This window comes from Procambarus clarkii, chromosome 38 (assembly GCF_040958095.1).
Source record: "Procambarus clarkii isolate CNS0578487 chromosome 38, FALCON_Pclarkii_2.0, whole genome shotgun sequence".
NCBI classification, from domain to species: Eukaryota; Metazoa; Arthropoda; class Malacostraca; order Decapoda; family Cambaridae; genus Procambarus; species Procambarus clarkii.
In genome coordinates, this window is record NC_091187.1 from 38,004,624 (window position 1) to 38,032,369 (window position 27,746).

Consider the following 27,746-nt stretch of genomic DNA (forward strand, 5'->3'; position numbering starts at 1 on the left):
TCTGAGGCAAAGAGAAATGGACACCAGGAAGGCTAGGGATCCGTAAATGTAAAATAATTAATGTAATTAATATAGTAAAATAACAGAAATAAGGACGAAAATAGTAAACCAACTCCCAGACTCATAATAAATTAATACGGACGAGATGGGAATAATAAAATGAATGACAGTACTATAAATTAATATAGCAACTAATGAATATATACATACACATATATATATATATATATATATATATATATATATATATATATATATATATATATATATATATATATATATATATATATATATATATACACACATACATATATACACACATACATATATACACACACACACACAAACATTCACAAGTAATAAATAGTACCTTACATATATAACGAAGTTTTCACTAAGAAAACGTAAAAGAGAGACATAAGCACTAGAAGGATAGGGAAAAGCACAAAATACTCCTTCCAAAGTACTAGGTTGCAGGGTCATTAGCCCGCTAACAGGGCGGGCCCGCCCCGCCCAGCTAAGGGCTCCACAGGGGTCCCGGCTAAGGGCGTAACGGACTGGCCCAGCTAATGGGCCTAGTACGGGGCCGACCGAGGGCATGGCGAAAAATGCCAGAGAAAACGATAACAAGTAAAGCAGAGGGAGGGTAGAAGTAAGGCGACTAAAACCCGGACCTAATAATAAAGAACTTAAATAAGTAGTAGTATGATACAGTAGGAACTGTATAAATAGATAAATAAGTAAATGTCCCACACTGGGGAGGAGGAAGTAAGCAGGGAAACCCTAACCTTAACAAACCAACAATAACGTAGCATGCACAACACGAACACTAGTGGTCAACAAGGACAAAATAAGGGCTTAACAAACAACAGTTGCCAAATGTAAACTGTAAAATCCTGCCTCTGAACATGAGCAGCTGGACATTGGCAACTGGGGCATCAACATCTGCCAAAGATAAATAAATAGTGGCAACTGGCCACCAGGGAAAACTTCAGTTATAAGTAGAAGTCCAACTGCAAGACAATTAGGGACCATATAGAACCTGGGAGCCAACAAGGGAATGATGAGTATCTTCGGCCGCTGCCGAAGATACAAAATTAGCGGCAACGGGCCAAGGGGGAAACTGCAGCAGTAAGGGAAGTGCGACTGCAAAACAGATCATGCTCAAAATAATGCTGGAATATAACTCTTTAGAGAAAACAGGATTAATGCATGAAGCTGAAATAAATTACAATCAAATACAATAAACTGAAAGGAGTGCTAATAGGCACAACGTCGGCTGGAACGCTTCTGCTGGAACTTCGGGAGCTGGCGCGTCGGCAGCTGGACCCTTGGGAGCTGGAACGCAGTAGGATGGGCATTATCATTTGGGACCGCTTCGACTGGAACATCAGGAACAACTTCAGCAGTAGCATGGGAGCTGGTCCAACAACCGCTGGAACGCCAGCAGCTGGACCATGGTCCACCTGAACAGCAGCAAGCTGGGACAGCAACAGCTGTACCCACAGCAGCTAGAACACCGACTGCCGGGAATGTCAGCAGCCGGAACAACAACAGCTGCAGCAGCTGGACACCAAAATTGAGCAACAACGTAGAAAGAGAGTGGCGGCTCGGACACTAGGGCAGACGGCTGGACGAGCTGCAACAGACCCAACCGAGCATCGGCTGCTAGAACACAGTGACACGTCGCAGGGAGGACGTCATCCGGACGTCAACCCCTGAACGAAGGCAGCTAAGACGTCGGTGGCTGTGAAACCCTTCCGGGCTACATCGGGCAGACAAAACGTCTGGATAAACCAGCGGCCTAGGGGGCCACTGTGACTTCCGGGCTACACCGGGCAGACAACATGTCTGGATAAACCAGCGGCCTGGAAGGCCGCATATTTATATGACCAATATAAATAAGATACCTGAATAACATCGCCGGCTTAACTCATCACAGGAAGAACGTCGGCTGGACATAAACCCCCGAACGCAGACAGCGAAGACGGCAGCGGCTATGACAACCTTCCTGGCTACATTGGGCAGACAAAACGTCTGGAGAAACCAGCGGCCTGGGAGGCCGCAGTATATTCCGGGCTACACCGGGCAGATAACACGTCTGGATAAACCAGCGGCCTGGGAGGCCGCTGTGACTTCCGGGCTACACCGGGCAGACAACACATCTGGATAAACCAGCGGCCTGGAAGGCCGCATATTTATATGACCAATATAAATATAATACCTGAATAATATCGCCGGCTTAACTCATCACAGGAAGAACGTCGGCTGGAGAGCAGCCCCTGGACGCAGTCAGCTAAGACAGCGGCTATGACAACCTTCCTGGCTACATTGGGCAGACAAAACGTCTGGATAAACCAGCGGCCTGGGAGGCCACACATGTCTGGATAAATCAGCAGCCGGGAGGCTGCAGATTCTTTCGGGCTACACCGGGCAGACAAAACGACTGGAAATGTTTACTGGTACTGGTAAACAAAACTGGTACTGTCTAGCTGTCGGTACTTAATAACTTAATGACAAAGTCAAGAAAACAAGTATAAAGGTAAAACGGTAAGTAAAATAACATGCACTTAGGCAATGCATAACTAGCAATAAATTGCTGATGGAACTAATCATAATACGAGTCCAAGATAAACTTAAAGGGAGAGGCATGAGGCCCGAACACAGCGTCTAGGACATCCTAGCTGACTTTACTTAACTTAAAGGTGAAGCATAAGTTAACAAACAATTGTAAACCAGTAAAGTAAAAACATGCAACAAGAGCGATGTAAATTGCGGGAAATTTGCTGAGGAAACTAAACGTAAATGCAGGGCCAGAATAAACTTAAAGCAAGAGGCAAGGGGCCCGATCCCTACAACTATCACATCCTAGCTGACTTTACATAATGACTTAAAGGCAAAGCAGAGGTTAAACAAACATAAATGTAAAACCAGCAAAGAAACACGCAGCTTGACACTGCATAAAATTCATTAATAAATTAAGGAAACTTATGGAAAATACAAGTCCATAAAAACTTAAAGCTAGAGGCCGGAGGCCTGTGGCACAGCAGCTAGCCTAACCTAGGTGACTTTACCTAATTACTTTATAGGCAATAAGCAAAAGTTAAAACAAACCTAAATGTAAAACCTGCAAAAGAAAACATGCAGCTTGACACTGCATTAAATTCATAAATAAATTAAGGAAACTTATGGAAAATACAAGTCCATGAAAACTTAAAGCTAGGGGCCGGAGGCCTGTGACACAGCTGCTAGCCTAACCTAGCTGACTTTACCTAATAACTTAAAAGCGATAAGCAAAATGATAAACAAACATAATTGTAAACCAGCAATAAATAAATACACATGCAGCAAGACGTTGCATAATTTACGGGAATAATTACCTGATGTAACTAAACGTAAATGCAGGGCCAGTAATCTTAAAGCAAGAGGCAAGGGGGGTGGGGGCCGTACTCTGCGCCTATCACAGCCTAGCTGAGTTACTTAATAACTTAATGGCAAACAATAGTTAAACAATCACAATTGCAAAACCAGTAAGCGTAAATAACATGCAGCTTGACCTGCATAAATTGCAGTAATAAATTGAGGTAAATTAATGGTACGCAATACCAAGATAATCTTAAAGTCAAAGGCATGAGGCTTGTAACTCAGGAACTAGCACAACCTAGGTTACTTTACTTAATTAATAACTCGATACAAGAAGCAAGAGTTTTAATAAGTTAATAAAACATGCACGAGGGCAATGCATAAATTATAATAATAAATTGCAGAGAGAAACAAATCGTAGTTGCAAGCCCAAGGAAGGTAACAGCAAGAGGCTTGGGCCCACAACACGGCAACTGGCACAACCCAGCTGACTTTACGTAAACTCAATGGCGATAAGCAAATTAAACATACATAATTGAGAACCCGGGATAAGTAAAGAAACAGGAAGCCTGGACAAATCATGAATTGCAGAACAAGCTGCTGAGGGAAGTCAAAACGTGGTTGCACGTCCAGGGTGTAAACTTAAAGCCAGGGGCTTGAGCAATGCTAAAAAAATTTAAATAAATTGCGAGGCATAACACATCGTAACTGAAAGTCCAATAATATAAAAATTTATATAGCCAACGTTGAGAGTAGAGTAAAACAACAGCACTTAAAAGGAGTTGACTTGAGCATTAAATGTCCTGAAACAACAATAACAGCACTACCCAATATATAAACATAGGCATGGGGCGAAAGCAAAGGTAAAATTACAGTAAATATTGTAGCGTGAGGAAGCACGCCATTACTAACAGTCAGACTGTAAAGAAGCACTTATATAAAGAACATAAATAAATAATAATTAACGGCACAAAAGAAGTCGCCCAAGCGGCAGACCTCACGTCGACTGGGTGAGGGAGCTTAAGGTACAAAACTGAGCAGATGGGGTAGGTGGGGGGGGTGGACAGGCCTCCTCCCGATTGTGCTTCAAATAACAGCCACCTACTGGAGAAAAACCAGTGCCCCATAACACCGAGGGTTACCTACCCCTCTAGGTCCACTGCACCTGCATTTGGTCACCAAGGCTTAACCAACAGGCGTGCTTCAGGGGCGCGCCAGGCGCGCCACGGAGGGACCTTGCCGAGCAACCACGGCTGAGCGCCCCGGAGAGAAGCAGCTATGCCTTCTGGCTCGGCCAGGGAGGGAGGAAACACCTAGGGGGCACGACACGTACCGGTACCACAAGGGACAAGGCGTTGGGCAACTCCAAACACTGGGGCACCCATAAAGCCAGGGGGGAGCGGGGCTCCACGCTCAAGCGTGAGAGGGGGGGGGGGGTAAACACAGACACAAACACTGTACCTTAAATGTTGAGAAGGGCAGGACGCCCCTGACGGGTCGCTCTGAGTCGTTGTCGATAGGAACTGGTGTAGGGTCCATGCTGGGGGAACAGTTGAGCAGGCTAAACTTCTGTGTTTACGACTCACTGAGTAGCAGTGAGCAGCATGAGCTCCATCCATTTTGTAAGTGAGCAGCTGCTTGCTTGTCAGGAAGAGGGGCCACGCAGTCTGCAGGCTGAGCTTTATAACCTCGGCCCGTTGCGCGCGCAGCTTGGGCGGTTAAAGTCAGCTTCCAGACATACGTTTTCTCTTCCCTCAGAAAACCCACCGTTTTGGGGAAAAACAGTGTTCTTGTACTAGCTCTATCTATAAATCTATCAATTTTTGTATAACCTCTTGTATGTATGTACTTTACCTGAATAAACATTTATTATTATTATTATTATAGACAGCGGTTGACATTTTGGGGGTGAGGTAGGTTACATGGAGTTAATAAGGTAGTACTTAGTTTTTATCTTAAACTGGTTGGGATAGGTACAGCCTTTAACATAATTGGGAAGGTCATTCCACATTGGAGGTCCCTTGATTTGTAAAGCATTTCTAGTTTGATTAAGTCGTACTTTTGGAATATCAAATAAGTATTTGTTTCTAGTGTGGTGCTCATGGGATCTGTCGCAACCTTCTAGGAAGCTTTATTCTAATGATCACTTTTATTAGTTTTCCCTCTTTTCTCAAAAGTGGGTGGTCCTTCGAATTATTAAATCAAATAAGTAAATAATTGAATATATGAGTCAAGCCCCAGATATCCCACATTATGGTCCTTTTCGAACCAGATATATATTAATTAATCACTAACACCAATTATGTGTTAACCATTACTGGGCTATACAAATATTTCAATTTACGGCTGTCAGCAGACTGTCCATTATAGCCTAAATTCATTCCATAATTGCTGATTCACTCGAGTCAGTGAATTTATTAACATTTTAGGATCCAGTATACTAATACAAATAACTGATCCCATACTAATTAATCATTACTAACCCTGATAACATTATATTCCACAATAATAATAATAATAATAATAATAATAATTTTTATTTAGGTAAGGTACATACATAAAGAGATTTTACAAAGTTTGTTGGGTTAATAGATAGAGCTAGTACATACAATGCCTAAAGCCACTATTACGCAAAGCGTTTCGGGCAGGAAAAACATTAATGACTAAAGCTTAAAACTAATGGGTAAAAATAATAAAATGTGTTGAGAACAAATAAAAATAGAGGTAAAAGAGGGGGGAACATGGTTGAAAAAGCAGCACAAATACAATTACAAATTATTACAGAATATTACATTCAAACAACGTTGTTTTGAAAAAAAAAAAACATACATGGGTTGACAACAGAGGGGTAAGGTAGGTTACAGGGAATTTATTAGGTAGTGCTTCGTTTTTATCTTAAACTGGTTGAGAGGGGTACTGTCTTTAACATGGTTGGGAAGATCATTCCACATTCTGGGTCCCTTGATTTGTAGAGCATTTCTAGTATGAATAATAGTTGATAGTACAATTAGGAAGTACATTCAGGTGTTAAATATTATTTACGGCAGTAGAATACTTGCCAAACACAATTAATACTTTTTTGTTCATTTAATTTCTTATACACATAATTTCTACCAGTGTATATATTATATAAAATTACAAAATCCAAAACATAGCACTATTTACACATTATTGCACCACATTTATTGTAGTTATTATGCCAACCCAAAAGAGGTAGGATATTTCAGACTGACACGGTACTAAGATTTGTACAAATTCAGTCTACACCATTAGCTGCATTAATAGGTAGGATTATTACCTAACTAGTACTGTTAGACAGTGCTGGTGAGGTTAATTAATTTATGTAGTGCTGACCCTAATGGGTGGGATTAACCATTTATTGTGTAATTATATTTTATTACATATTTCTATGTACATCTTTGAGTGTTACTGTAAGTTCACAACCCATCCAAGGCTGATTTTGAAGAGCTAAGCTAAGGAACACCTGTAGTGATACCAAGGCACCACTCATATCTTAGTTGCTTATTATTAGGTAGGTAACTAACCTCTAAATGAGGTAAATTACAATCAACCTCAAGAAAATATCAGGCTGTCAATAATTATACCTGCTCTACATAAAGGAGCAAGTACCATAGCTGTCCAAGTAGCTATATAAGCTCTATAAGGCTCAAACTTACAGCCAGAATGGCTACTCCAGAAAAAAATGGAAGAATCTTGAGAGGTCTTCAAGATCATCTGTCAAGACTACTTGTCAAATGTGACAACTGTTTAGGAACTAACTCAGTTGACATCTTCAGGCTAATAAGTTCCACAAAGGTGGCTAGCCAAAAATATGACTATGTAAAGGTTATAATCGAGTCTTATAGGAACATACTCCTTGACCTAGATTCAGGAAGCTCTGTGTATTTCTTCGTAAGTGGGTTTGCTACGAAGGTTCCTAAGTACGCCCTAAGAAGATGCTTAGGTGCGATTCAATAAGGTCCACTTAGGAAGAAATTTGTTGGTTCACCTGCGTGCCGATAGAGGTCACTACTGTGTTTCGTTTGGCCAATCAGAGAGCAGCAACATTCTTCATATTGAAGATTTCTCCGTGGTCTCGGTCGAGCAGTCTCCGTGGTGTAGTGGTAAGACACTCGGTCGAGCAGTCTCCGTGGTGTAGTGGTAAGACACTCGCCTGGCGTTCTGCTAGCGCTATGTCATGGGTTCGTATCCTGGCCGGGGAGGATTTACTGGGCGCAATTCCTTAACTGTAGCCTCTGTTTAACGCAACAGTAAAATGTGTACTTTGGTGAAAAAACGATTCTTCGCGGCAGGGGATCGTATTCCAGGGACCATAGGATTAAGGACTTGCCCGAAACGCTACGCGTACTAGTGGCTGTACAAGAATGTAACAACTCTTGTATATATCTCAAAAAAAAAAAAAAAAAAAATTTAGCGCTGGCTTATCGGAGCTCTACTGCCTCCTTTTTACGTCGAATTTTCTTATAAAATTAGTATATTTCGAAGTAAAACAATGTTTTTTCAACTTCTACAGCCAGCACCGACATTGTAGTAAACAAATATGTTACATTTGTTATTTACCTACGTAATTCTAAGAGATACTGTGTAGCTGTCCTTGTTGCTCGGAAGATGCGCTGACAAATATTGTATATATTTACTGAATTTACCCAAGGGCCACTAACTATCTGGTGACCTCGAAGAGGACAGAAAGCCGGCGGCTTGCTAAAGGGCCCGCCAATTGTCTTAATGATATTTTTTAGCTGGAATTTGGCATTTACGGCTTCAGCGGGTAGGCGGTTCCATGGGTTTATAGCCCACTTGGTGGAAAAAAACATCTGTTTTCAGTCCTACTTGAGAGAACATACTCTCCAACACTATATCTGTGATTGTCCTGTTATCAGTGACTTCATACCAAATGGTATGAGGTATTTTGAGCTCTGTAATTACTTCATACACTCAGGAATATTGGAAGATATTCTTGTGCTGCACCCAGATTTTGCCAGTGGAGGCTAATAGATCAGCATTAAGAATTTTGTTCTCTCCTAATTCCATGTATGACTGGCCATCCTGTGAGGTGAGGATGTTGGATGAGCTTGTAGCTGGCTTTTGATCTACACTGTGTGGTCCTTTATACAGAATAGGGAAGCAGCACATTGCTGTGTATACCTAAACATGTTTAAAAATACATTGTTTGAGAGGAGTCTTGTAGAAACTGGTAAGAGTAATTATAATATAATGTTTCCATGATTCAGTGCTTACCTCTTGTGAAAATTGCTTAGAGTTGTTTAGTCAGAGTTGATTTGTTTTTTGTATTGAGGCTGGTATTTTCTAAATTGATTCCATGTACAGTATGTCTAACCATCCTGTGAGATGGGAGTATTAGATAAACTTATAGCTAGTTTTTTATCTACACTGTGTAATATTCCATATAGAATAGGGTAGTAGTACATTGCTGTGTATACCTAATCTTCTTAATAAAAAAAATCAGTAACAAAGATTTTAAATTATAGTTTGTATTATTACAAATTCAGTACAGTACTGTATTATCCTTATTAAATCATGTTGACCATGAACTGCTAATCCATGCTAATCATTCATTAAATTGTGCATTATGTCTCAATTTTTCACTTCCTTGGATATACTGTACAGTACAAAAAGATAGGATAAAAATAAACCAGTAATATTTCTTTCATTATATTTTTCATTTAAATAACTGCAACAATATTTTTACAGCTGACAGGATTTGTTTTACCATACAGGTGCATTATTTGTTAAAAAAAAATTTGGTTTATTGTTACACACAATGGTGCTACATAGCCTTCCCAGCTTGGTGCCTTCTTTTAATACTTACTGATTAAAAAATAAATAATAAATACATTTTATTCAGGAAAAGTACATACAGTTGATTTACAAACATAATGTTGGATTTATAGACAGAGCTAGTACATACAATACCTAAAGCCACTAATACTCATAGCATTTCGGGCAAGGTGTGGGGGAAAAAACACAGACTAAAACTTAATAGTAATCGGGATTAGGTATAAATTGTGTTGAAAGAAGGAATAAAAAATACAAAAAGGGGAGTTAACATAGCATAAATCAGCAATTACACATGTTGGTGAACAGCGTTGTTTAAAAAATAGCAAGACATGGGTTGACATTTAGGAGGTAAGTTAGGTTACATGGAGTTAATTAGGCAGTACTTGGTTTAACTCTTAAACTGGTTGAGAGAGGTACAGCCTTTGACATGATTCGGGAGGTCATTCCACATTCTGGGTCCCTTGATTTGTAGAGCACTTCTAGTTTGGTTACACACAGCCAAATTGAGTAACAGGAAGATGTCTTGGACACAAATTTGTTCCATGCTATATGTAGAGGAATCAGCTGAGTATTCCTCAAATAAAATAAGTTGCCTCAGCTTATAAGGTAAATAAAATAAGCATTTCTCAAATAAGTAGCTGCCTCACCTCACTGCCTTACTGCTACATAGCCTTCCTGGCATGGTGCCTTCTTTTGATAATTACTTGTTCCACACCCAAATTGTATAACAGGAAGAGGTCTTGGACCCCTACTTCCCTCTCTCTTTTTTAATAATCTATATAGTCATAATTATAGCTTTAAGTATTCAATGAATAAAGTTTGTGACATTTTTACCCTTCTCCTTACCTAACATCATTTGTGCAGCATATTTTTATTTTATGTCTCACCCAGATTTAATTTCAAAATAAAACCAAACTAAATAAATTAGAAATGGGTATGTATAGCTAAGGTACACCCTTACTACTAGGTGAACAGGGGCATTTGGTGATAGTAAATGATCCCATCAGGCAGGGCTCATCACCTTCTCTCATATTTCATGTTCACCAGTGTTTATTTACTTAATAACTACGGGTATAATATGTTGCTATTATAAAACTAATTCTATTATCATCAAACACATATTTACTTCAAGTTTCAAGCAGAGAATGCATATATAACTAACACGAAGGACTACTCTTCACTAGATTCACCAGCTATAATATTTTGGTCATGTTCCAATATCATAAATCGATCCCAGTGTTATGTAGTACAGAAAAAATGACTTATATCCAGTTTACGTAAGGCTACGAGTGGTCGAAACCACACTTAAATCCCGGAATGAACTTACGAAGGTTTTTCCACTTAGGGTAGCTAATTGAATACGGACGTAGCCGCCACGAAGGCGTTAAGAGGGAAAACGTTCTTAGCTAAGAGGAAAAACCTTCGTAAGTACCTTCCTGAATCCGGCCCCTTGTCAGTAATACTGACCCAGACAAATTGCGTCTGATTTTATTTTATTTTATTTTATTTATATATATACAAGAAGGTACATTGGGTTTGTGAGAATACATTGGATAGTACAGTAATTACATTCTTGTAAAGCCACTAGTACGCGCAGCGTTTCGGGCAGGTCCTTAATCTAGCAGATAATTTTAAGTAGGTAAGTTCAATCAGAATTGATAAATGAAAGATACATTACAAGAGAAAAATGAGATGAGAGAGATAAGTAAGTATATTAAAGCACATTGTTATATTAAAGATCTGATTAATTACATTGACAGCTTGATTTGTAATTTAAACAAGATTAATAGACACCTTACAGCAGATTGACAGCACATATAAGACAGCAATGATCACAATGGTAAAGATGTTCAGAATGGGTACATAAAGATTGGGAGACTGGGTAGCAAAAGATACAGATAAACAAGATTTATAAACACCATACAATAGAATGGCAGCACATATAAGAAAACAGCAATGATTTCAATGGTAAAGATGTTCAAATTGGGAACAAAAAGGTTGGGAGATTGGGTAGCAATAGATACAGTGCAATTTTAAGGCAAAAAGAGAAAAACTATGAAGATGAAATTAGGTACTTTTTAGTATTGATTTTGAATGATGTAAAAGTTGGACAGCTTTTCAATTCAGTAGGGAGTGAATTCCATAAACTGGGTCCCTTTATTTGCATAGAGTGTTTACACAAATTAAGTTTAACTCTGGGGATATCGAAGAGATATTTATTTCTGGTGTGGTGATAATGGGTCCTATTACATCTGTCCAGGAAGAGTTTCAGACAAGGATTTGCATTTAAGAATAGGGTTTTGTAAATGTAGTTGACACAAGAGAATTTGTGGAGTGAGATTATGTTTAGCATGTTTAGGGAGTTAAACAAGGGGGCTGTGTGTTGTCTGAAAGCAGAATTTGATATTATTCTGATAGCAGATTTTTGCTGGGTGATGATGGACTTGAGGTGGTTTGCAGTGGTTGAACCCCATGCACAGATACCATAGTTGAGATAGGGATAGATTAGTGCATAAAATAGAGAGAGATGAGAGCAGAGTTAGGAACATAATATCTGATTTTGGAGAGTATACCAACTGTTTTAGAGACTTTCTTAGTTATGTGTTGTATGTGGGTACTGAAGTTGAGTCTCTTGTCTAGGAATATGCCAAGAAACTTTCCATCATTTTTATTGCTAATGTTTACATTGTCAATCTGATAGAATCTGATCTTGCCGACTATGAAGATATCATTCAAGACAAGTTTGACCAATATAACAAAGTGCTTGCGACTTAAAATGTTCCTGAGTGGATAGAACATTTTTTTAGTAGACCTACACCCGAGCAAGCACCCAGCTCAGATGAAATACATGAGCTACCTCAAAATGAGGAGAATCCTCTAATCAATACTGATCACTACACAGGATCAACAACTGAAGTTCAACCTTCATTTTCTGCCATCTCATCTAATACAACTTCACGTAATAATTTATTTACAGAGTCTGATCAACTTTCAGACAGCTCTTCTCAATGTTCCCTGGATTCTATAAATTCAATGCATGAGGCTACTGAATTAACTAGCTCCTCACAGGAACCCAGAGAAACAAGTGAAGCTGCAGATGAAACTCTTAGTGAAGCTGCAATAATCAGTGAATCTGAACCAGAAAATGATAAAGCTAAAGCTGCAGCAGCAGCCGAAGCTGTAATTAAAGCTGAGGCTAGGCAAGAAACCTCGAGCAATACAAGTAATGGTCACAATTACTCACACCAGCCTTCTAGAGCAAGTGCTAACAATGAGAAGACTGTTATAAACCTTGTACACCAATTACTAGATTTATCTCCATCAGAACAATCAGTTGACTCTTTACAAGCCTTTAGTTTTCAGCTTGAGTCACTGTTAAATTCCTTCAGTAAAGAGGTGGATCACCCAACTGCTGAGTGGATGACTAAAATTATCATCCAGAGAAAATTGTCTGGTGACACACTCAATAAATTATATGTATACCAGAATGGTAATACCCTGTCAATGCAGGATATATTTACAGGTTTGCGCAATATAAGCAATCATTCAGCAAACCAGGCACTTAATGCCTCTTCTGAATGCACCGAAACTGTACCCACATCAGTTTCCTTACCTGGAACTCCTAAAGTGACACTGTCACCAGGTAATAAGGGTACAAATAATCGATGTAATAACAAAAAGTCAAACACTGATTCATAAGTTTATTTATTTATTTTATTTATTTATTTATTTATATATATACAAAAAGGTACATTGGGTTTGTGAGAATACATTGGATAGTACAGTATTTACATTCTTGTAAAGCCACTAGTACGCGCAGCGTTTTGGGCAGGTCCTTAATCTAGCACATAATTTTAAGTAGGTAATTTCTATCAGAATTGATAAATGATAAAGATACATTGCAAGAGAAAATGAGATGAGAGAGCTTAGTAAGTATATTAAAGCACATTGTTATATTAAAGCTCTGATTGATTACATTGACAGCTTGATTAGTAATTTAAAACAAGATTAATAGACACCATACATCAGATTGACAGCACATATAAGACAGCAATGATCACAATGGTAAAGATGTTCAAATTGGGAACATAAAGGTTGGGAGATTGGGTAGTTAGGTACTTTTTAGTATTGATTTTGAATGATGTAAAAGTTGGACAGCTTTTCAATTCAGTAGGGAGTGAGTTCATAAACTGGGTCCCTTTATTTGCATAGAGTGTTTACACAGATTAAGTTTAATTCTGGGGATATCAAAGAGATATTTATTTCTGGTGTGGTGATAATGGGTCCTATTACATCTGTCCAGGAAGAGTTTCAGACAAGGATTTGCATTTAAGAACAGGGTTTTGTAAATGTAGTTGACACAAGAGAATTTATGGAGTGAGATTATGTTTAGCATGTTTAGGGAGTTAAACAAGGGGGCTGTGTGTTGTCTGAAAGCAGAATTTGATATTATTCTGATAGCAGATTTTTGCTGGGTGATGATGGACTTGAGGTGGTTTGCAGTGGTTGAACCCCATGCACAGATACCATAGTTGAGATAGGGATAGATTAGTGCATAATATAGAGAGATAAGAGCAGAGTTAGGTACATAATATCTGATTTTGGAGAGTATACCAACTGTTTTAGAGACTTTCTTAGTTATGTGTTGTATGTGGGTACTGAAGTTGAGTCTCTTGTCTAGGAATATGCCAAGAAACTTTCCATCATTTTTATTGCTAATGTTTACATTGTCTATCTGAAGCTGAATTGCATTTGTAGATTTGCTTCCAAATAGGATGTAGTAGGTCTTTTCTATGTTAAGTGTTAGTTTGTTGGTTGACATCCATAAGTGGACTTTTTTAGTTCATTATTAACAACATCATTTAGTGTATGTGGGTTGGGGTTGGAGTAGATGAAGGTAGTATCATCAGCAAACAAAATAGGTTTCAGAATGTTAGAGACATTAGGCAGATCATTGATGTATATAAGAAATAGAAGAGGTCCCAAGATGCTGCCCTGTGGCACTCCAACAGTTATTGGTAGAATGGGAGAGATTATATTATTGATGGCTACACATTGGTGTCTATCACTAAGATAGGATTGGATATAATCCAGTGCATGGCCTCGGATTCCATAATGATGGAGTTTACATAAGAGGTAATCGTGATTAACAGTATCAAAGGCCTTTCTCAGGTCAATGAAGAGTCCAATTGGAAACTCATTTTTGTCAAGGGCTGAGTAAATTATATCAAGGAGACTAATAATTGCATCGTTGGTACTCTTTTGAGAGCGGAAGCCAAACTGACAGGGGCTAAGAATGTCGAATTTTACGAGATAGGAGTAGAGCTGTTTGTAGATAATTTTTTCAAATATTTTTGATAGTATGGGTAGGTTCGATATTGGTCTATAGTTGTTTATGTCTGCCGGATTACCTCCTTTATGAACTGGCGTTACTCTTGCTTTTTTAAGGATATCAGGGAAGGTATGACACTCAAGGGATTTGTTGAACAGCAGAGCTACAGGTGGCGCAAGGGCATGGGAGGCGCTCTTGTATACAATGGATGGGATTTCACTGATGTTCCCAGCTTTGTTTTATAGTGAGTGTATGATGGACACAACATCTGTCGGGCTGACTGGTGAGAGGAGAAGAGAGTTTGTATAGCTGCCTGAGAGATATGTGTTGATATGTGTCTGAGTCTGTGGGATTTTACTTGCAAGGTTAGCACCAATCGATGAAAAGAAGCTATTAAATTCATTCGCCATTTCTAAGTCAGATGACGGTGTAAGGCCATCCTTAGAGAGTGTTATCTGGTTGTGGGAATGTTTAGTTCCCAGGATATTAGAGATGGTATTCCATGTGCTTTTCATGTTGCCTTTTGCTTCTTTGAATCTAGTCTCATAATATGAAAGTTTTGCTTTTCTTATGATACTGGTAAGCACTGATGAGTACCTTTTAACTACTTCCTTTGAAACTAGGCCACTCCTAAATTTCTTTTCGTATTCAAGTTTTTTGTTGATTGATTTAATTATGCCACTTGTGAGCCACGGGTTATTTTTTCTTTTATCAGTTACTTGTTTGGTAAGGAGGAGACAGTGAGTGTTGTAGAGGCTTAGAGTTTTGGAGAGAAAGAGGTTTGTTGATGAGTTTATATCCTGTGAATTATTAAATTCAGATTCCCAGTTAATATTGTGAAGTGCATTAGAGAGATTGACTAAAGCTGATTCACTATGTAGCCTGAATGAAAGTTTCATGGTTTCTGGTGGTAATGTGTCAATGTTTGCTATGAGGAAAGTAGGATAGTGGTCAGTTGTTCTGTCATAAATTACCCCAGATGTAAGGGGAGCTGGTATATTAGTCCATAGGTGATCCAGGGTAGTGGCAGATGTTTGAGTGACTCGGGTGGGCTTGGTGATTGTGGGGATTAGCATACAGGAGTGCATGCTGTTACGGAAATAGTCAACTTGAGGGTTGTTTTGAAGACCCAGGTCAATATTGAAATCACCTCCCAGAATGATGTGGCCCAAGTAAGGCCCAAGAGCCCCACAGGTGCTCCTAAGAGACCTAATAGTGCAAAGAGCACTCCCAAGAGCCCAGTAATTGCTCCCTAGAGTACACCAAGTACTCACAAGAGAATCAATAACAAGCAAAGGCAAGCAACAAAACCACCACAACCTACAGTTACTGTTTTACCTAAACCGGTAACCTCTAAACGAGCTGTAGGATGGGGAATATGCTTGTTTTGCAATCAAAAACATTCTCTGTACAAATGTACTAATTACCCTAATAGAGACACAAGAGTCAGACGACTCAAACAGTTACGCAAATGTATTAGGTGTCTCAAATCACATAATGTTAATAGCTGTGACACCCAAATGAACACCTGCAATAGGTGTAGAAGGGGCAAGCATCATGCTGCACTGTGCAAATTAGTTAGGACAAATTATGTCAATCCTAGAATAGGAGGTATAGAATCTACACCAGTACAGTGCTGCAAGGTGCGAGATGTGTACAGCGTAATTTTACCAACATCTCAAGTGGATGCAACTTTGCCTACTGCCCAACTTCAAGTAAAGAACAGAGGAGCCAAGATCACCACTCGTGGATTATTTGAACAAGGATCCCAGAGGACTTTCATTACTCAGAAAACGGCAGAGGCACTCAATTTACAATCAATCAGACAGGTAAAATTAAACCTGTAAGGGTTCATGACGAATCGAGGAACCCATGAATACTCAGTAGTTCAACCGCTTGTACGACTAGGTAGTCATGTCAAGGCTGTCCAAGCCATTGTTGTAGATCAAATACCTTTTGACCTAAATATTAAGGGTCTGGGGTACACAGCCCACTTCCTGCAGGAACGTGAAATTAATTTGGCTGACAACAAGTTAACGTCTGACCGCCTTAACAATGTAAATGTACTAGTAGGAGCAGACTACTATTACCAGTTCATAACTGGACATGTTAAACGATTGGGCATGAATATGCTCCAATCTGCAGGTGGCTATTTACTTACCGGTAAAGTTCTGAATGTGAACAAGCCTCGGCCTGCCAACAATAATAAATTAGTCAGCAGTAAATCAATTCTCCAGCAGCCAGCTAAAATGAGAAACACAGCTGAGTAATAAACTCAGATTGAATGTAGTACAATTAGTATTCGCCGAGATGTTTCATAGCTCTCAGTGGAAAATCAGTGGTCCGTACCTAAACAAGTACGTCACAGCGACCAAGCCATTGAATCCACTGCAGACCTAGAATTATTCTCAACAAGTAATAATTGACCACACTCAGTCTCCCTAGGTAATTAATAATATTAGGCTAGAGAATCTAGCACTCCCTAGGTAATTAATAATATTAGACTAGAGAATCTAGCACTCTACACAACTACACATAAGGGGCATAACTGGCCGACCCCTCACAGTGTTCAAGAGAGAACTGGATAAGCACCTCCAAAGGATACCTGATCAACCAGGCTGTGACTCATACGTCAGGCTGCGAGCAGCCGCATCCAACAGCCTGGTTGATCAGTCCGGCAACCAGGAGGCCTGGTCGACGACCGGGCCGCGGGGACGCTAAGCCCCGGAAGCACCTCAAGGTAAGGTAAGGTAACTCCCTAGGTAATTAATAATATTAGGCTAGAGAATCTAGCACTCCCTAGGTAATTAATAATATTAGGCTAGAGAATCTAGCAATCAATGCATCTAGCATTTCATGAATTTAGCAATACTATGAAGTCATCAAGCAACTTCTATAATTATAAATTCACTGGCACCAAGGTCCAAAATACCTGCCCTTAAGGTTTGCCAAGAAAACCTTATCAATTCAATGTTTTCTGCACTAAGAGTTAGTGAAAAATACTTGCATCAATTTTTGTTTGAGTTGTTTTTCTTTCGTTTCTGCTTAATTATTGTAGGAGCGCAGCACGAACAAACTTGCAAACTTACCAATACGTAAGTGAGTCTACAGAGAACTAATAACCCGTGAAACGTTTAGGTTGGGAAAATGTTACAAATTATCTTTGAATAGGATTAATCGTAGCAGTTATTAAATTTCCAGCAATCTTAGGTTTCCCTTTGTTTAATGCATTATCATTAAACATCAGCATTGTTACTTAACATGCTTAATGAACTCAATATAGCTCACCTTTGAGCTAACGTAATATTTGAGCAATTTAATGTTGCCCATGCTAATACAAGCACTGCTCGCCATGACAATTGAACGCTACAATGCTCCACCTTGTTAATTCGAGTTCAATATAACTCACCCTGAGTTAGCGTAACAATTGAGCCCTTTAATGTTCCTCCATGCTAATACGAGCACTGCTCGCCATGATAATTGAACGCTACAATGCTCCCCACGCTAATTCGAGCACTGCTCACCAGAGAATCTGCCTAGATTCCGTGCTTAGCTATTCTTCAACAAGAATCTTGCACTAATAACCCGAGCTGATCTTACAGCTCACCTATGAATTAACGTAATAATTGAGTGCCTTATTGTTTCCCATGCGAATTCGAGCTCAATATTGCTCGCCATGATAATTCAACGCTACAATACTCCACCTCGTTAGTTCGAGCTCAATATAGCTCACCCTGTTAACTGTTAACGAGCTCAATATAGCTCACCCTGTTAACTGTTAACGAGCTTAATATAGCTCACCCTGTTAGTTCGAGCTCAATATAGCTTACTCTGTTAACTCTGTTAACGAGCTCATTATAGCTCACCATGTTAGTTCGAGCTCAATATAGCTCACTCTGTTAACTCTGTTAACGAGCTCAATATAGCTCACCCTGTTAGTTCGAGCTCAATATAGCTCACTCTGTTAACGAGCTCAATATAGCTCACCCTGTTAGTTCGAGCTCAATATAGCTCACTCTGTTAACGAGCTCAATATAGCTCACAATGTTAACGAGCTCAATATAGCTCAACCTGTTAACGAGCTCAATACAGCTCACAATGTTAATTTGAGTACATCTACTGCTCACAATTTAGCTAGAGTAACTTCACTAAGAATTAGTGAGTTATCACAATTAGCTTAGTCCTCTACTTAGGTAGGTTAGAAATTTAAACCATTTATTTAGGTAGGTTTAGGGACTTTAGTTAGTGTCAACGGAGTACTAGCCTAGTCTGTACTCACAATTAATTACAGTTGACTATACTTAAAGAGACTGATTTAATAAACTCAATTTTCATTTAAAGGTTGAGGATGTATTAATGAGTTTACAGTGTCAAGTCTATGAGCTGCAATTCAATTAGCTCATGAGTCAGAATGACTAGGCTACTAATCTCTCTGTCGACTCAGAATCTTCCTTGATTTAATGAATAAATCTTTTCAGTTAACTAATATTACACTATTTTAGCTAGTTTGCAACTTAGTTGTACCATCAGTCAGAATGACTACTGCACGGCAGTGTATATTAAATCAAATTTCCTCATTTGATTTTCGGGTGATCATGATGCTCCGTGATGTTATTAACTCAATAGTTACAAGTCACAGCGACCCTAGACAGTGACCTTACTGTAGTGTCAGAGTCTCCTTGATCTTGAATGACCCAATAATACTTTACCGTATAATAATGTAGAATACAATTTATACAATGATGTTATCAGTTCTTGGGAACTTTTTCTGAGTTTGTCTACAATTCAGCAACTACGTAATACACCATTACATGTCACTGCGACCCTAGTTGTTGAGTTTATTGTAAGCTTTAGGGAGTTCTTGATTACAGATAACTTAATCATCTAATATTTCAATGTTTAATCCATGTTTCCATTTAACATGAGTTCCTTTACGAGACTTAAATTCTTGTATGTCCTTGACAATTACGGGACATCCGTTATGTGTGTACTAACGTACTAACATACTAACATTAATACTAACTTCCGGATAGGTACGTCAGTACTCAACATTGCACTGCGACCCGAGTTTTCTCCCCCCGGAGTTATGCTGGAAATTTCCAACACTAATAAACTACTATTGTATTATAATAAATCATCATCATTATATACTATCTACAGTAGTTACTAATTTTACTAACGGTAGTGTAAACATAAATTAACCATTTCATCTGCGTAGTAGTGCTAGAATTCTCATGAAATCGAGTAGCAACATTGCGTCAGATAATGTAGTTAGACACGTTTATTACCAATTTGTTAGAGAATTGAATGTGGTTCTCTAAAATTGTCAGTATTCCGTGTAATAATTACCTACAGATAATATAACTCCCAATAATCTAAAACCGAGAGTTATTAACTAAAATTGTTATCAAGTAGTAGTTTTATCTGTTATGTGCGAATGCCATGGAGAAAATAAATTCTTCTCCATTTCTCGTTTAACACCAGAATATGATAATATGAATAATAATATGAATATAATATATGAATAATATATTATATTTTATCATATTCATATATTATATAATAATATATGAATATGATAAAACGAGAATATGATAATATTTAAGTCCCTATAATTGCAACCCAGTTCTCATTAACATATTACATCCATAATTGCGCGGAAAAGAATTATTCGTGATTAATAATTTCTGTGGTGAATGCGAGAGACGGGTTGAGGGAGGCGGCGACGCCATTGTGCGAGAGAAGGCATCCCTGGCGTGAAGAGTGGCGAGACACGTGGAAGTGACTGGAGAATTTATCGGTAAGAATTACGCTGATACTCGGTCAACAGTTAATAATTACTTATCCACGTGTTCTATAGTGCCCAGACAGTTAATAACACGTCAACAATTGAAGCCAAGACCCATAATTACACGTGAACGTCAGGGACTGGCTGACACGGTTCCGGCAGACCTCAGTATTCAATACGCTCACGATAAATATATGTTTCTCGTTTGATGCATCATCCTAGAATATATATTTGTGCGTAGTTTGTCGTTATACAGCGTGGATACCCAATATACAACGTTAGTACAAGTTCGGTAATTTCCTCCGTTTTCATGAATATTGAAAATAAAACGTAGTCTATTTAAATGCTACTTAAATTTCTCCGATTTCAGCGTGTATGCGAGGAGTCATCAAGTTGTTTCTCTTCATTCGTGATATTCACCTCGAGTTCTTTCTTTGTGGAGATCCTGTGAACACGAGGGCGAATGACGCAATGATGTTACAGAAATCATCTTAAAGCTAAGACATTTTTCGTACAAATTTATTTTATATGATTTTTGATTCTTATATAATTCCTGTAGAATCTTTGCATTGAATAGATTATTACCAGAAATGATGATTGGTAATTAATGTGTTTGCTCTGACTGTTGCTCAGTAATTCATGATCTCTAATATTCTCAATTTGAGTTCTCATAATTTGAATCTATAGTAGTTTAGATTTATAATATCATTTGCTCAACAATGGACTGGTGGCGAACCACACTGGTCCCTAGATGTATATGAATTTCTAGAAATACCCCCCAATGTAGGTCTTTGAAGCTCTGACTTTAATTAATTAATAATACAGTCCATTCATTATTTCAAGTGATTATCCTTTTAATAATTATCCATAGACACTGGTTCTCTAGTGTTATTCTAATGATCACTTTTAATAGTTTTCCCTCTTTTCTCAAAAGTGGGTGGTCCTTCGATTTATTAAATCAAATAAGTAAATAATTGAATATATGTGTCAAGTACACAATCAGTCACAATCGACTTGAGAATGGTCCAGGACGGACCGAAACGTCGTCGTCCCTTCAATTTCTAGTGTGTGGTCTGGTCAACATCCCACACTCCCTATTGAATTGAAAAGCTGTCCAACTTTTACATCATTCAAAATCAATACTAAAAAGTACCTAATTTCATCTTCATAGTTTTTCACCTTTTGCTTTAAAGTTGCACTGTATCTATTGCTACCCAATCTCTCAACCTTTATGTTCCCAATTTGAACATCTTTACCATTGTGATCATTGCTGTCTTCTTATATGTGCTGCCAATCAGCTGTATTGGTGTTTATTAATCTTGTTTATCTGTATCTGTTGCTACCCAGTCTCCTAATCTTTATGCACCCAATCTGAGCATCTTCACCATTGTGATCATTGCTGTCTTATATGTGCTGTCAATCTGCTGTATGGTGTCTATTAATCTTGCTTAAATTACCAATCAAGCTGTCAATGTAATCAATCAGAGCTTTAATATAACAATGTGCTTTAATATACTTACTAAGCTCTCTCATCTCATTTTTGCCTTGCAATGTATTTGTTATCACTTATCAATTCTGATAGAAATTACCTACTTAAAATTATCTGTTAGATTAAGGACCTGCCCGAAACGCTGCGCGTACTAGTGGCTTTACAAGATTGTAAATACTGTACTATTCAATGTATTCTCACAAACCCAATGTACCTCCTTGTATATATATAAATAAATAAATAAATAGTGGCTTTAGGCATTGTATGTACTAGCTCTATCTATAAATCTATCAATTTTTGTAAGATCTCTTGTATGTATGTACCTTACCTGAATAAACATTTATTTATTTATTTATTTATTATTTAGTTAGCAAAGGTGAGTAATTCTTTGAAAATTCAATGCTATCAATCAAAGTTCAATGTACTTTAACATACCTACTAATATCTCTAATTTTTCTTACAATGTACCTGTTAACACTATAAATTTTGCTAGAATTTACCTTCGTAATATTATCTGTTAGATTAAGGCCCAAAACGCTTTGCGTGCATCTTTTCATCTTGTTTTTTTATGGATTCATTAGTTTTCAGATGCATATTTTCCTCACAGAGATCATTTATGTCAGGCTTCACAAGAATGTAAACACAATGCTATGTACTCCCAAAAACCCAGTGTACCTTCTTGAATAAATAAATACATACATATAAATACATAAATAAATATATATAAATAAATAAATACTTGAATAAATAAATAAATAAATAAATAAATAAAAGTGAATATGAAACTACTGCTGGTCAACTCTGCGCATGTAGTGCATCCACTATGGGAGAGCTGTTTCCTTCAAAAAGTATACCCAGCAAACATTTTCATGTTTTTAAAACATCATAAAAACGACATTTCATTGTTTTCAGCACGTTTATAATTACGTTTAGAAAAGGTTTTTTGAGAACTTTTATATACAAACCTTAGAACGTAAATAATTAACATTTCTAAAAACTTTTTTATAATCTTTTACTTACCTACATTAAAACGTTTAGGGTATAATAATTTTTTAATTCATATCTGAAATAGAAAGGGAGAGAAAGAAAGAAGACATATCTGAGAAAGAAATGGACATCCTATATATGTATGTGTAAATTACAAATAAATAGGGTACAAAAAGAGAATTAAAATATTATATTTATTTAATTAAGAATGAGTAATACAACAAAATATATGTAATAGCTCGAAATATATAGACTATATCTATAACAGAATATAAAAGTAAAAATTTAAAAATCTATAAAAATCTATATATGCAATATGTGAACACAATAGATTTTGTGATCAAGCAGCCTGTGATTCATGTCATGCTGAGATCAGTCTGACGTTACAAGCAGTTATTGTTACTTAAAACTAAAACAAGTAAAATTTTCTGAGTATACATATAACACTATAGTTTTTCTATGACTAATAATAAAAATCTATTAATCAAAAGTTTAGGACTAATTAACTAAAAATAAAAATCTACAAGTGAATGTAAACAGTCAAGTATAATATTCATGTAGAAAGAGAAAGAAAAAGAGAGAGAGAAGGAAAGAAAGAGAAAGAAAGAAAGGGAGAAAGAGAGAGAAAGAAAAGAAAAAACAGTCATGTATAATATTCATATTAGCACCATGCAATATAACTTAGATTAAGTAAAAATCTCAGACATTTTTAAATCAAATGAAATATGAGAGCCAGAGAGAGAGAGCGAGAGCCAGAGAGAGAGCGTGAGCCAGAGCCAGAGAGAGAGAGAGAGAGAGAAAGCCAGAGCCAGAGAGAGAGCCAGAGCCAGAGAGAGAGAGAGAGAGCCAGAGAGAAAGAGAGAGCCAGAGAGAGAGAGCCAGAGCCAGAGAGAGAGAGAGCCAGAGCCAGAGAGAGAGAGAGCCAGAGAGAGAGAGCGTGAGCCAGAGCCAGAGAGAGAGTGAGTCAGAGCTAGAGAGAGAGTCAGAGCCAGAGAGAGAGAGAGAGCCAGAGAGAGCGAGAGCCAGAGAGAGCGAGAGCCAGAGAGAGCCAGAGAGCCAGAGAAAGAGAGAAAGAGAGGGAGAGAGAGAGAGAGAGAGAGAGAGAGAGAGAGAGGGCCAGAGCCAGAGAGAGAGAGCCAGAGCCAGAGAGAGAGAGAGAGCCAGAGAGAAAGAGAGAGCCAGAGAGAGAGAGAGAGCCAGAGAGAGAGAGCCAGAGCCAGAGAGAGAGAGAGCCAGAGAGAGAGAGAGAGCCAGAGCCAGAGAGAGAGAGAGCCAGAGAGAGAGAGAGCCAGAGAGAGAGAGAGAGAGCCAGAGAGAGAGAGAGAGCAAGAGAGCCAGAGAGAGAGCCAGAGAGCCAGAGAGAGAGCAAGAGAGCCAGAGAGAGAGAGAGCCAGAGAGAGAGCAAGAGAGCCAGAGAGAGAGCAAGAGAGCCAGAGAGAGAGCAAGAGAGCCAGAGACAGAGCAAGAGAGAGAGAGAGAGCCAGAGAGAGAGAGAGCAAGAGAGCCAGAGAGAGAGAGAGCGAGAGAGAGCCAGAGAGAGAGAGAGAGAGAGAGAGCAAGAGAGCCAGAGAGAGAGCGAGAAAGAGAAAGAAAGAGAAAGAAAGAGAGAGAGAGAGAGAGAGAGAGAGAGAGAGAGAGAGAGAGAGAGAGAGAGAGAGAGAGAGAGAGAGAGAGAGAGAGAGAGAAAGAGAGAGAGAGAAAGAGAGACAGACAGACAGAGACAGAAAGACACACACACAACAAAAGAGGAGACAGAACAAAATTAAGGCAAGGAGAGAGAAGACAGAACAGAAACAACAGAGAGAGGAGAGAAATGAGAAATCATTGAAGAGAAGGGGAAGAGAAACACAAGATAAGAAAAAGATACAAGAAAAATATACAAGATAAAAATGACATAAATGAATACCACAAATATAAAAAGTAAAGGAAGAGAGAAGCTAGAAGAGACAGGAAACGAGAGGTGTTAGAAGAGAGGAGGAAAGGAGAGATTAAAAGACAAGAAAAACAGGAGAGAAACGTAAAAGAAATAAAAAAAAAGGGACATTTGTGAGGAGAGAAAATAAAGAGACCAGAGAAGACCATATATCAAGAGTGTGAGGATAAAGACTTATATATTTTCTTAGTAGACATCCTCTGGCTCTTGTTGCCCCTCTTGTATACGAATTGTACTTGCAAGTTTTCCCTGAAAAGATATTAACAAAATTAATATTTAATTATTTATTTATATAAATTACACACACACAAACTTTATATATATATATAAATATATATTATATATACATGACAATGTCAGACCACGGAGGAAAAATGAAACAGGAAATTTCCTTAAGTACTTTCGTATATTAAATACATCTTCAGAAGGTTAATATACGAAAGTACTTAAGGAAATTTCCTGTTTCATTTTTCCTCCGTGGTCTGACATTGTCACATTCTTAATCACGTGTTTATTTTCGTGATATACACACATTATATATATATATATATATATATATATATATATATATATATATATATATATATATATATATATATATAATTTCGTAAACCTCACCCTGTAAACATTCATGTTTCTACATGTTAAACAAGCTACGAGGATGAGGGAAGGGGATGTTCCCTCCATGCTGGATATTATATTTACCAGGAAAGAGAAAGATATATTTATCATTCAGTACCTCCCTCCTTTGGTACCTCCCTTTTCCTCCTTTCAGTACCTCCCTCCTTTTACCCAAGTGACATTAACACTTGGGTAAAAGTGACCATGTCTTTTTGAGGAATAAAGTATGCAATGCATTATAATCTGGAAGAAAATGAGCTTGAAGCAGTTGAAAAACCTGACTTGTGGTGAGGTCATTATGGGGAACTCAGATATTTCCTTAAGGAATTTGACAAACACTTGCTGTTAGGACATGAAGTAAATGAGATGTATGTCAAGTTTTGTGAAATATATGATAATGGCACAACAAAATTTATACTAAAGCAGAGATGCAGAACTAGGAAAAAGGGAAAAATTGCCCAAACATACAAGCAATACAAAGATGCGAGAAACAACAATAGCAGTAAGGAGAGGGGCAGAAAGACTGACTTTCGGTCATATTCAACAACACAAATATACATACACACACACACATTATTGGAAAAAATTGGAATTGGAATATTGGAAAAAATAATTAAAACTAAATGGGTAGAACACCTGGAGAGAAATGATATAATTTCAGACAGACAGTATGGTTTTCGATTTGGAAGATCCTGTGTATCGAATTTACTCAGTTTCTATGATCGAGCAACAGATATATTACAGGAAAGAGATGGTTGGGTTGACTGCATCTATCTGGACCTAAAAAAGGCATTCGACAGAGTTCCACATAGAGAGGTTGTTCTGGAAACTGGAAAATATTGGAGGGGTGACAGGTAGGCTTCTAACATGGATGAAAAATTTTCTGACTGATAGAAAAATGAGGGCAGTAATCAGAGGCAATGTATCGGACTGGAGAAATGTCACAAGTGGAGTACCACAGGGTTCAGTTCTTGCACCAGTGATGTTTATTGTCTACATAAATGATCTACCAGTTGGTATACAGAATTACATGAACATGTTTGCTGATGATGCTAAGATAATAGGAAGGATAAGAAATTTAGATGATTGTCATGCCCTTCAAGAAAACCTGGATAAAATAAGTATATGGAGCACCACTTGGCAAATGGAATTTAATGTTAATAAATGCCATGTTATGGAATGTGGAACAGGAGAACATAGACCCCACACAACCTATACATTATGTGAGAAATCTTTAAAGAATTCTGATAAAGAAAGAGATCTAGGGGTGGTTCTAGATAGAAAACTATCACCTGAGAACCACATAAAGAATATTGTGCGAGGAGCCTATGCTACGCTTTCTAACTTTAGAATTGCGTTTAAATACATGGATGGTGATATACTAAAGAAATTGTTCATGACTTTTGTTACGCCAAAGCTAGAATATGCAGCTGTTGTGTGGTGCCCAACAACAGAAGTTGGCCCATATCTTAAGAAGCACATCAACAAACTGGAAAAGGTGCAAAGACATGCTACTAAGTGGCTCCCAGAACTGAAGGGCAAGAGCTACGAGGAGAGGTTAGAGGCATTAAATATGCCAAAACTAAAAGACAGAAGAAAGAGGTGATATGATCACTACATACAAAATAGTATCAGGAATTGATAAAATCGACAGGGAAGATTTCCTGAGACCTGGAACTTCAAGAACAGGAGGTCATAGATTGAAACTAGCTTAACACAGATGCTAAAGAAATATAAGAAAATTCACTTTCGCAAATAGCGTGGTAGACGGTTGGAACAAGTTAGGTGAGAAGGTGGTGGAGGCCAAGACTGTCAGTAGTTTCAAAGCGTTATATGACAAAGAGTGCTGGGAAGACGGTCTCATCCTGTAACTACACTTAGGTATTTACACACACACACTATATATATATATATATATATATATATATATATATATATATATATATATATATATATATATATATATATATATATATATATATATATGTCGTACCTAGTAGCCAGAACGCACTTCTGGGCCTACTATGCAAGGCCCGATTTGCCTAATAAGCCAAGTTTTCTTCAATTAATTTATTTTCTCTATTTTTTTTCTTATGAAATGATAAAGCTACCCATTTTATTATGTATGAGGTCAATTTTTTTTATTGGAGTTAAAATTAACGTAGATATATGACCGAACCTAACCAACCCTACCTAACCTAACCTAACCTATCTTTATAGGTTAGGTTAGGTTAGGTAGCCGAAAAAGTTAGGTTAGGTTAGGTTAGGTAGGTTAGGTAGTCGAAAAACAATTATTTCATGAAAACCTGGCTTATTAGGCAAATTGGGCCTTGCATATTAGGCTGAGAAGTGCGTTCTGGCTACTAAGTACGACATATATATATATATATATATATATATATATATATATATA